This window comes from Balaenoptera borealis, assembly GCF_965194805.1.
Source record: "Balaenoptera borealis genome assembly, chromosome: 8".
NCBI lineage: Eukaryota > Metazoa > Chordata > Mammalia > Artiodactyla > Balaenopteridae > Balaenoptera > Balaenoptera borealis.
The window spans coordinates 23,812,681-23,825,405 of NC_138865.1; the positions used below are offsets into that span (position 1 = coordinate 23,812,681).

The following is a 12,725-nucleotide window of genomic DNA, read 5'->3' on the forward strand; positions in this document are numbered from 1 at the left end:
CATCGGAAGACCAGCATGAACAAGAAACAGAGACATGTAACTATACCATGATAGAAATGCAAATTTTTCTAGAAAAAATTTCTCCAAGGGAAGGGGGAGAACTGTGTTCCCCCTAATTATAAAGCCATGCTGTTACAATTCAAAGAAACGTCAGATACAGTACAACAGGCATTGGACTGCATCCATGTTGTAGCTAGATATGAGAAAGATAATTTTTCTGAAGCCCCAAATCTCACTTGCCAGTAAAGGCACATGGGCCCCACTGCCCCATCGGCCAGGAACCCAACAGAGGACCCTTAAGGGATGGAGGGACTTCTGGGACCCTTATTGGTCTCCACCAAGGGGTGGTGCTTCACACAGCTCCATCCTTCATGGAATGACTAACAGACCTCCCTGTATTGGCAGCTCTGGAGATCGGGGTCCCTAATGACGTAACCCTGGGACAGCCCAAGCACAAGGTAGAAATTTTTGCTCAGGCGTTACAGACTCTTCAGCAGACTGGAGTGATGGGCAGCTGTCACCTCTCCGAATCCTGTACCCTGACCTCTGCCAAGGCCTCTGCCTTAGGGACCTGGCAGATCCCTGGAGCGTGGCCCTCCTCTGGGACAACTGCCCATATACTTCTCTAATTATCCTTGGGACACACATAAACAACTTTTCTTATGGCTCTCATTGACAACTGGAGCTCAAATTACAGTGCTTCCTGGGAAACCCTCCAATTATAAGCAAGGGCCACACGTTAGATTACAACGCATAATAGTCAGGGGAGTGGAAAGCATTCAGCTTCCATTGACTGTCACTACTGAAACAATCTTTATTAAAAATCTTGTAGTGGTGGTAGCCCCTTTGGCCCTACCCTTTCCCGGTACAGCTACGGATGCCCTGATGTACCGCAACGCCATTTGGAACAAACCCAAATCCCTGGTCTTCCTGGTGGAAGCTGAATATTGGGAGCCCATACGACTGCCACCTAAGACAGCAAATATCCCCCAATAACATGTATGACAGGGGGCTGTGGGATTGCAGCCCAAAATTCAAAATTTATGACAAGAAGAAGTCATTAAAAACACCATTTCTCCTTTTCAATTCCCCCATTTGGCTGCTATTAAAGCCTGCTATTAATGAGTGGTGCCTTATAAGCAACTACTGAAATATCAGTGCTGATCCCCACTATTAAGGCTCCCATTTCCAACACTGTCCAGTTAATTAAGGATATCCAAAGGGCTCCAGGGAATTACTTTGCTGTGACAATCTAGCTATTATGTTCTATTCAGTACCAGTTATTGAGGAGTCCCAGCTGCAGTCTACTTTTACTGCAGAAGGCACCCAGTGTGTTCTAACCTGTCTGCCTACTGGCTATCTTAACAGCCCAGCTATTGCCCACAGTCTTTGCTGGCAAGACCTGGTGTCCCCTTGCACCGTCTGGCACTATACTGATGTTCTAATCCAGAGCCCCTCAGGAGATTGGTGCACGAGGCCCTAACATGGTTGATGACCCATCTATAACATACAGGTGGGCTACTGCCCCACAGAAAATTCAAGGGCTGTCCACAACTATTACATTTCTGGGCATTAACTGATCCTCTAAAAGCCAGGAAATTCCTCTTGCAGCTAAACCTCAGCTGTTAACTATTCAGCCCCCCAACACACTCTAGCAAGCCCAACTCGTCTTACTTAGGTCTCTTCACACTTCGGAGGCAACAAATACCACACTTGTCCATCATTCGTAGACCCATTTATGCAGCCACGTACAAACTCTCCATATTTTACTGGCGAAGAGCTAAACAATAAGCTTTATAGCAGGCACAGAGGTCAATTAGTCAAGCCCTCCCACTGGTTCCCCCTGGCTGCTCCTTCTGGGCTGAGAATGGACTATGTGTCCCGGAGCCTTTGGACTAACACAGCTCCTCCTAGCTGCCTGTGGGCTTCTGGACCAGACGGCTGCTCTCTACACCACTACACCCCCTCAGAACCGATTTGGGAACTGGTTCGTTGGTTTTGGTCTTGGTTTGGTGTGCACTGATGCCAGAGTTTGCTTGCGTCTTTTGTGTTTTGGTGTACACAATGGGAAATACTCCATCTACCCTGAAGGAGAGCCCTTTGGGGCCTATATTAGATAAATGGGTGAAACATAGCCCTGAGCCTATGACTAAGAAACACATGATATACTATTGTAATAGGGTGCGGACCCAAAATATAGGATCAGAAGGGCGGTAGCCCCTGAATGGCTCACTCAACTTTTATAGGATCTCGCAGTTACAAGTGTTTTGCAAAACAGCAAGCTGCACCGGCAGTTGTTCCAACTGCCCACCCTCCCCCCATGCCGCCATCATATTCACCACCTCCTGTTTCCCCTACCCACGGGGATCAAATAGACGTTTCTGTGTTAACCCCCAGAGCACAGGAGCCGGATTTAGTATCACCATCTAAGACTCCACAGGCCACCCAATTTGGACCGGGAGCCACTTCCACAGCAGGGCAATTTCCCTTGTGCTGACAACCTATAAGAGGCCAGGCGACGCCCTTGGACTTGAGGCGTCCGATTCCAATTTTCCCACAGGAGCCCCAGGGAACTTTGACAGTGGGGAACGAGTTGATTGACTCTCCAATAGATACCACTCCCCAAACCCTCCCTGTTTATCTTAAGAGGCTTGTAAATATTAAACAAAGGGGAAACAAAGTCATCCTAGGTAAAACTTGCCTGTATCTTTGAGATGCAAACGTCCTTTCTGGTCTTCTCCGGAACCCTCATCTCTGCCATCTTTTTAAAATGCATCTTTTTAAAAGAGAGTAAAGTAATTTAGAAATTGACTTATCAAGGATAAATAAAAAACCTAAGTGTCTTTTCTGTAAAAATTCAGCCATCTAGACAAGAGAGTTTGATTTTTTCCATCTGTCAGAAACCTAATTTGAATCCAACCTCTTTTTGTAAACTGATGGGTTTCACATGGCTGTACCTGACTCCCTGCTGAAATTTGGAAATGACAACTATGACGTCTCTGTATGTTTGTGTCCTCGTATGTGTCTTTGTCTTTGGATAACATTGCTGAGGTGGATTTGTGGATGAGCTCTATTTAATTGGCTTAAAGAAAAGTGAGCACTTACAAACCAAACTATTCTAAATACAAGAGAAACTGAGCTAAATGAGCTTCAGGTTCATGTGAACTGGGAAATATTCAGTATTAATTAAGACCTGGTACTAAAGTTCGTTTGTTGATCTAATTAATATAGACATGCTGTTAGAGTCATCAACATTAAGTATAATACTTTTATTGTGCCTAGGTTTACTATAAGCTAAATAAAATCTTGTTATATCTATTGCAAATTTGTCAGCAAGGAAATAACCTGATGTGAAGAAACTTTTAAGGAAAGAAAATGCAAATGAAATAAGAGCTTTAGGTGAACTTTTTAAAATACTTATCTTTTAGGAAGGTCTATCTAAAATTAGTCTCTCCAGATATCTGACCACTTGAAAGTCAGAATTGTGCTAAAATAAGTGACAGAAGGTTTATGGAAAGTGGACCCTGAAAAAAAGAGTTCTGTACGTGGTCAGGATTGACTAAGTTTAAAATAAGTTTAATTGAGTCAATAAATTTTAAAAGTAAGCTGGTGCAAAACTTGAATTTCGCTTTTCTCTCTGTTAAGAAGACAAGGTTTCTTAAGATTTTGGACTGCCTTTGATACCAGATTTTAAGTTTTTCTACCTTTTAAGAGATCTGTTCTGTACTTGCCTTTGAAATCTTTTATTGTTACTTGGGCTAACTGAATAACTATTGTTTCACAGTGACATGTGATCCTATCTGACAGTTTTAAACCCTTTTCTTATTTTTCGGACAAAACTTCCCGAATCAAATTATAATGAAGTTCCTTTGAGCTCTAGCTAACTTTGGGGTGCTTCAAAGGGCCCCTGAAACATCCCAAAGAGAGATATTAACTAATTCGGTTGACTTGGTATGTTGAATTACACGGGAAGTGTTGTCAAATAAGCAATAAATCTTCTTAGGTTACATTGTATGCCAAATGATACAGGTATTCTACAGATTATATGGAGTTCCTAAAATTTGGTATGTCCTGGTAAAATGTTACCAGTCAGAATTCTCTTTATTATCGGAAAGTGTTGCATGTCACCGCAGTAACCATGTTACTTTGTCAATTGCATCGTAATCAGATTTAAACGTGCCTTCTCTTTGTTTCTTTTCAAGTAGCCAAATGTAGGTCTCAGCCCACTCATCTTTGTAAAAATAGACATAGAAGTCTTTCAAATGCTGTTTTAGCAGGAAGTTACTGATGTGTATGTGCCGTTTACAGGGATTCTGTATATACTCCCCAGCTTCAAAAACACTTAGAACTGCTGCTGTTGTTTCAGGAAAAGTCAGTTGTTGGTTCCTCAATTACACCTGTGCAGCTCGGGTCTGAGTTTTTAAAGAATAGTAAACTTTTAAAGAAGTTTCTTTATCAAAAGAGCAGTTTGAGTTATAGCCATGGTTTTTGCTGGGTTAACATTGGCTTCAGTTAAATCGTTTCAATTATAAAGTAAGTATAACTATGGTGAAGAAGCTTGTCTCATTTTTAAATGCTGAATCACATTTTATTTCTTGAATTAATGCGACAGAAACGTCAAAATTCCGGACCACTAGAATATGCCAACTTTTTTGTTTTGGGGTTGTGTGTATAGTTTTTGTTGTGCTGATTTGTTTGCTTGTTTTTTTTTTGATTTTTTTTTCTTTTTTTCTTTTTAAATTATTTATTTATTTATGGCCGTGTTGGGTCTTCGTTTCTGTGCGAGGGCTTTCTCTAGTTGTGGCAAGCGGGGGCCACTCTTCATCGCGGTGCGCGGGCCTCTCACTATCGCGGCCTCTCTTGTTACGGAGCACAGGCTCCAGACGCGCAGGCTCAGTAATTGTGGCTCACGGGCCCAGCTGCTCCGTGGTATGTGGGATCTTCCCAGACCAGGGCTCGAACCTGTGTCCCCTGCATTGGCAGGCAGATTCTCAACCACTGTGCCATCAGGGAAGCCCTGTTTGCTTGTTTTTTAAAGAAACTGAAACTGCTATGTCTGCTAGTGGAAGAAAATGCTTTGTTTTGCTCTGAAGATTCTGAAATTATTCAGGCATATCATGGTTCATAGATTACAAGGAATAATGCTAGTTAAATGCCAATGAACTATTTTTACTCTTTTTATACGAAATGTACAAATTTCGGGGGGGGGTTGATGGTGGCAGCGGTGCCTCTTAACTACCTTATGTAAAACACTTGAACATTTTCATCAATATTGCCATCATCTGTTTAATACTCCCAGTATATTTTCTCAACGTGTTTACCTAAAGTTGTATGGAATGACATAATAAGCAATAAAATCTGAATTACACCCCCCCCCAAAAAAAGTGCCTTCTTAAGTCTTTCGTCATTGTACACAGTTATGGTTTCACTCTGATGCCTTTGCAAAAATGCTTCCTCTTCAAGAAGATTTATAGAAGGGACCTTCGGATAAATACAAGTTTCTGGTTTTCAGACCATAAAGGTGAACTGGGTAAGATCTTGAAGAATTCTAATGGGAAACCTGATGGCTTCATAAAGCTGTTAACAAAAACGATTAGTTGCACATGACTGGGTAAACTGGTGACTATGGTTATAATTTTTATGGTTTCTATCTGAAAAATGACTGTTTTGAATCTGTGTTTTCCAGGTGTAAGCAAAACTCTCCCCTTAAACTAATTATGACTTACAGTAATTTGTTAAATTATACCCTTGTAAGCAGAATTGAAACATTTATCTTTTTCTCTCTACCTGGTTGATCCTGCCAGTAGCGTATGCTTGTCTCAAAGATGAAGCCGTGCATGTCTAAGTATGCACTGCTGGTACACTGAAACAGCGGATGGCTCACTAACTCAGTTATGGTACCTCTGGTCGCTCGCTATTGCAATTGGATTACAAGTAGTTATACTGATCATTGTTCTTTGTTTCCAGATTGTTTGCTCTTTGTGTCTCCCTGCTGCACTGTGTCTTTGTTAACGTTACTAGCTGCATTACTTATATCCTGTCTATTTTATAAGATTGGTGTCTCTTACAGTACCCAGTATGTAACCAGGCCTCCAACAATATTTCTATGGCTAAACATCTTGAGGAAATAGATCACATTTATAACATAAAATAATTGTAATAGTGTGATTCTAGGTATGGGAGGAAGCAACAAGGGAAAATGTCTCCTGGGTCATAATTAGATAGAGGATCCAGAGGATCTTTAATTATCAATAGGGCCTAGTCCAAAAACTAGCACCTGGAGTGGCATATCAAGAATTCTCCCCTGACCTGGGATGAGCCTCCCAGCACCGTGGGACAAAATTTGATCCTGAAATGTCTCCCAAATATTGGTCAAAATCCTGACCAAGAGGAGAGGATCTGAGAAATGGAATATTGCCTGACACATCAGTCATTAGCGATTGCAGCCCTCCAACGTGAGCCGGTGAGCCCTGACGAAACTCAGGATATGAGAATATAGGATACAGGCCCCGGGTAGCTGAGGTACATATCAAATGAATGATTTCAGTGAGCCCAGACTCTTGCATCTTCCCATACATAGAAAACTGCCAAATTCCTTAACTTGAGATGCTGCTTCCCAGGCTTGAAGCTCTCAAAATTCCCGTCAAATAGATCATAACTCTCAACTTTTAGGCTGAGAATATTTTTTTAAGGCTACAGGTGTAAAGGAGACACTTTCCAGAGAGGAACAAAAAAAAAACAAAACAACGTTTGGAACACTGGCACCGATGGTGGACACTCCCGGAAAGTTCCATCTGACGAAGCAATTAGAAGGGCCGTCACCCCTTTTTCCACAAGACTGTGGAATGGACATTGACAGTAGGGAATTGGAACAGGGAGGAGCCAAATCTGACTACACGTTGGATCTGTTTCTTTTACTTTAACCTTTGCCTTCCGCTGCTTTTTTTCACTAAAAGCATACTGTCTGTACATAATGGCCTGCCTCGGGGAACCCTCTTCCTCTGCCTGAATGTTAAACCAAAGTGCCTTTGTTCAGGGAAACATACGGACTCTGTCCACCTGTGGCTGGCTGCAATTAAGAAGAAATGAACACATCCCCTCCCTGAGGCTGGCCATTCCAGGGGATATTCGCAAAACTTATGGCCCTTTTACTTTACCTCCTCATCCCCTCCCCATCTCTGTGCTATAAAAGAAACTGGCATCCAAACCCCGATAAGCTGGTTATTTTGAGACTTTAGTCCGCCGTCTTCTCGGTCTGCTGGCTTTCCGAATAAAGTCATATTCCTTGCCTCAACACCTCATCTCCGACTTATTGGCCTGTCGTGCGGCAAGCACAGCAAGCTTGGACTTGGTAACATCTTTACTCAGGACACGGTGTCACAAAATGGGACATTGTTTTCTGTTTGTTTGTTTTGTTTTTGTGTTTTGTGTTTGTTTTTGTTTTGGGCTGCGCCACGTGGCTTGTGAGATCTCAGTTCCTCGACCAGAGATCGAACCCACGCTCCCTGCAGTGGAAGCTCGGAGTCCTAAGCAATGGACTACCAGGGAATTCCCATGGGACACTGTTACCTTGCAGTCATGGTCCTCACCTTTGTGAGACAGAGGTAGTAGTGTAGCAGGATTGAGAACGTTGTAAAGTTTAAGATAAAGATTAGGTGGTGAAAGCAGGATTTCACAGGAAGTGAATCTAGTGACACTTGCAGTGAAACGTTGTCAATTCAGAGTTAAGAAGACTGTGGACAATGTGTGGAGTTTGCAAATAAACTTCATTTTCTAGAGTCAAATCTGCCAAGGCTTCCACTAAATTTGCAGTTGTGGCTATAACCTTAAGACAACTGAGATAGGCATAAGCAACTGACTCAAGTTGCATGCTATAATAGGCAAAAGGCCTATGTTTACTACCATGCTCACATAGTTCCGCGGGGCCTGATTATGCCATTCATGCACAAATCAAGTAAAAGGTTTTGAATAACCTAAAGTTAATCTATTAGGTAGAGATCTCTTTGCTAACTTAAAAGGGCTAATATATTTTGCCTCCAGTGGAGATCTCACCTTAAAGTTTCCGGATCAACCTGAACCTGATCATTTGGGTAACCCTAAGGCAGGCAGCTCTTGCAGTGCTTGTTTTAGCCTTATAAAAGCCTGCTTATGTTTATCTTCCCAAGCAAAGGATACAGGGACTAAATCTTTAATAAGTTCATAGAGTGGAAGAGGTAACAGAGAAAAATTTGGAACCCAGAGCTTGCAATAACCAGCTAAACCTAGAAATCCACAATGCTAGCACTTAGTTGTGAGTCTAGGAAGTTCCTGTATCAGCCTAATTCTCTCTGGAGATAGCTGAATTCCTTCAGTGCTTAGATTATGTCCTAGGTAATGAACAGTGTCTAGAGATAATTGTAATTTTTCCTTTGTGTTCTTTCTCAGCTAACTGTTGCAGCAAATAAATGGAATCTTTTATGCATGCCTTATGGAATCTTTACAGTAGCTGACTACAGCAGGAGGTTATCTCCATATGGTAAAAAGGTTGATTTCTCAGGGAACTAGAGGGTACTTAAATCTTGGTGAGGTACTTGGGAGAAAAAAGAAGGGGTCCCAGTGAACCCTTGAGGCATAAAGGTGCAGGTATATTGTTGATTGTTCCAAGTAAAGGCAGATAGATATTGGCTGTTGGGTCTCCGGGATGCTGAAGAAAGGTGAACAAAGGTCTCCAACAGTACACCATTCCAAGTCAGTTGAATCTTGTGACAGAAGGGTGGCTAGGTTTGGAACAACAGGAAAACAGGGAATAACTATTTTTATTAACAGCTCCCAAGTCCTGGACAAATCGCCATCCTGCCAGGTTTCCAACCAGGCAAGATTGGCATGCTGCAGGGACGAGTACAGGAATGACTACCTCCCGGGAAATTAAGTTTTCTACAATAAGTGTGAGACCTTGTATGACCGCAGGCTTTAATAGTTGTTGAGGAAACCTAGGGAGAGGTTTAGCTACATCTATCTGAATCTTTATAGGTTTGCATTTTTTTTATTCTTCTGATGTTAACACTGTCAGAAGTAGCCCCCAAATTTGCAGGCATCTCCACCAAATTAGAGAACTTTTGCTGAACTTCCTCTTTTATGTCCAGGACAGATTGTAAAGAACATAAATAATCAGGTTCAGGTTGATCAGGAAATTTTAAGGTGAGATCTCCACTGGAGGCAAAATGTACTGGCCCTTTTAAGTTAGAAAAGAGATCTCTACCGAATAGATTAACTGGGGCTATATTGCATAGCAAAAAGGAATCTTGGTTGAGATAAAAATTCTCTCTGAACTTTATTAGGTACTCCCACTATGGAAACATCCTCTTGACTCAGAGGGACCTGTTGTTCTTTGAGGGTGGGCTTTAGAGTAGAAAGCACAGCTCTGGTTCGGGCTAGGGACAGGGTGTTAAAGGGTTAGGTAATTATGTTTACAGTTAGGGTTAGGGTTTAATGTAGATTTCAAAGTAAAATATGAGAGTGGGGTTTAAAGTAGAAAGCATAGCTCCAGTATCAACTGAAATTTGGCAGTTTTTCATCAATTTTCATTCTATTTTCCTCTGGGCTGTTTAAGGTAATTGCTGGTAATAGTTTACCAGAGAACCTCTGGAGTTCTGCCAACTAGGGGAGAGGGTCATGGGGGGGCCCTCCCTTTGAGACAGATATGAGAGCATTTGTGAAGAGTTTGCATAGGACCTTTGAGGACACCTTTTTTTCTAGTGTCCTCACTGATTACAAATGAAACATCAACTTCGGGTCATTGAATTGATCATGGACCCCTAGGAGGTTGTAATGGGGGAGGCCTAGGTGTTATTTTGTGTCTCTTGCCTTAGAGCTGTTGTAACTGTAAGGCTATGAGCTTGGTGGATTTCTGTTTGTGATCTTGCTCCAAGGTCCTTTCAAAATGCTCAGCTATAGTCAGGAGTTCAGTCAGGCCTACAGCCTCCCAGCCTATTTTCTGCCCTTTTATCAATCCACAAATCTCAGAAGATAATCCATTTACAAAGAGGGCAGTTAAAGTAGGCTGAGTGGCCTTTTTATTGCTTGCAACCCCAAATGCTGTAAAAAGAGAGCCTACAAACTGGCTCTAAAGTCTTCCACAGATTCATCCCTCTTTCGTTTGTATGAGTGAATAACAGGCCAATCATTATTAGGCCAATTAATAATAGACCAAGTGTGAGCAGGGAAGATTTTAGGAATAGCTTATAAAAGGTTAGTTGTTATTCTGCAAGCCTTTTTAGGTTGAGGATCTTGAATATCATCCTAGGGATTATGTCATTTTGCTTCCCACGTCCATTCTGGGGCTTCCCCCAGTCCTACCAACATGTGTACAAGCGGATAAAGATCTAGCAGTTTGGGGACATAGGCCGTGACAGTGACTCTAAATTCTTCAAAAAATGTTGGGAGTTCCTCCCTAGGTTTAGAGAATTCTTTGACTATAGCTCTCAGTTCAGTCTTTGACCAAGGGGTAAAGGACACCTGAGGGGGCTCACCTGCAACCTCAGCTAGTTTTACTTTAAATGGCAATTGTTAAATATTCTCTTGGGAAAGAAAAGTATTTCAGACAGAAAATGAGTAAAACAAGAGTACTCAGGTGAAAAAGGAAAGGGGGGGACAGTAGGAGTTAAATCTGCAGTCACATCCGTCCTATGGTCTTTTGTTTCAGGTACCTTTTGTCTCGGTAATTTTTCATTAGCTTTCTGTTCTAAGTCTCTAAACGAAGCTATGTTGGAATCTTGAAACCTTCTGTAAACTTTTACATACCAATTAAAGCAGGCATCTCATTCTCCCTGTCCAATTTGGGAACCCTTGCTCTCCAGTGTTTTCCTCAAATGAACAATCTTGTCTAACTGGAACATTCCCCACAATGACCACTGTAATTCTAGATCAATATTAGTATAATTTTGCCATCTTTCTAAATATCTACAGCCTCCAGGACCATAGTTCTCAAATATAAAATAAGCAGGTGTGCCAGAAGCTGGCATTCTCAAGTCTTTGGTGATAAAGGATCTCATTTCCTTAGCTAGCCTTTGTCAACCCAAAAGAACACACAAAAGAACTGCGCCTTAATATATCAGCAGTAACAAAGAGATGTTACTATGTCCTGGCCAAAAGAAGGCCTGGTATGCACCACCACCAATTCCCAGGGATCCCTGGACTGAGGAAAAAGATCCAACCAGCAAATCCCAAGGAATGGGGACTGCAAACTGATGCCAAACAAAATGGAGAACTATAGCCGCCACCAACAGTTCCAAGCATGGAAACTGAGGGCTGATGCCAAACAGATGGGGAAGTGCAGACTACACTGCCAGCAGTGCCCAATGTGGAACCCAGGGAACAAAATTAGGGGCTAGGCTTTACCACTCAAAAATATACTGGCAATAACCAAGAGATGTTACTGTGTCCTGGGAATTTCCATCTGAAAGGCTAGGGGTTTGGCCTCAGGGAGAATCCTCTACCAGCCAAACTGACCTGCCCTGTAAAGGAAAGCCAATTAGATTGCGAGCACAAACTCAATCAAAGAGAATGGAGCTCAAACCAAGAGGAGCTTACCAACAACCTTCAGGAATGGCAAGAAAGACAGTGAACTCAAAGGAGTTGTGGGCACCACACCTGTTTCTCCTTGTCCCAAATGTTATCAGAAATTTGCTTCAGATCCCATCACTGCCACGAACATATTTATCTTTCTCTTTTTAAAAAGATAAGCACTTAATCATAAAATCATCCTGTTAGCAAGAGGAATCATGAGAGTGGATTTTAGAAAAGTGCACATACATATTTTTTTTTTATAGCTACTTTATTTATTTATTTTTTATTTTATTATTTTTGGCTGTGTTGGGTCTTCGGTTCGTGCGAGGGCTTTCTCTAGTTACGGCAAGTGGGGGCCACTCTTCATCGCGGTGCGGGGACCGCTCTTCATCGCGGTGCGCGGGCCTTTCACTGTCGCGGCCCCTCCCGTTGTGGGGAACAGGCTCCAGACGCGCAGGCTCAGCAGTTGTGGCTCACGGGCCCAGCTGCTCCGTGGCATGTGGGATCTTCCCAGACCAGGGCTTGAACCTGTGTCCCCTGCACTAGCAGGCAGATTCTCAACCACTGCGCCACCAGGGAAGCCCCCACATACATATTTTTATACAGAACATTTCTGGAGGGATACATATTCAACTGTTAGTGGCCACCTCTGAATGCCACCAATGTATTAAAAAAAAAAATTTAACTGAGTAAATCTGAAGATTTACTTTGAAGTTTGAATAAATTGGCTTTATTAAACGATTCATGAATCAGGCAGCATCTCATCTGATAGAAAGGGAGATACTCCAACGGGTTACACAACATGGAAGGCTTTTTGTTTTTTGGCCACGCCACATGGCATGTGGAAATCTTAGTTCCCAGACCAGGGATCGAACCCATGCCCCGTGCATTGGAAGAGCAGAGTCTTAGCCCCTGGACCACCAGGGAAGTCCCAGAAGGCTTTTAAAGTAAAGAGGGTGGGACAAGGAAAGAAAGTCATCATCAAGGGAAAAAATGAAAGTTCACTGGAGGAAAGTGAAACTTCAGGTGACAATGGCTTCTCATTGGCTAAACTGCGGAATTTTCTATTAGCTCTTTCTATTTTCTATTTCTTGTTGCTGGCCAGGAAGGAAGTCTTCCCTCCTCCAGCTGGGGTAGTAAAGTGGTTGCACTTCCTGTTTGGGGTCAGTAAATGACCTCTT

The 12,725-nt window shown here is 42.4% G+C and overlaps 1 protein-coding gene across 5 annotated transcripts in view; it reads right to left on the reverse strand.

Moving 5' to 3' along the window:
* LOC309633719 (contactin-associated protein-like 3) overlaps positions 1-12,725 on the reverse strand; it is a 257,758-nt gene that overhangs the window by 240,630 nt on the left and 4,403 nt on the right. The gene's annotated exons all lie outside the window — the stretch shown is intronic.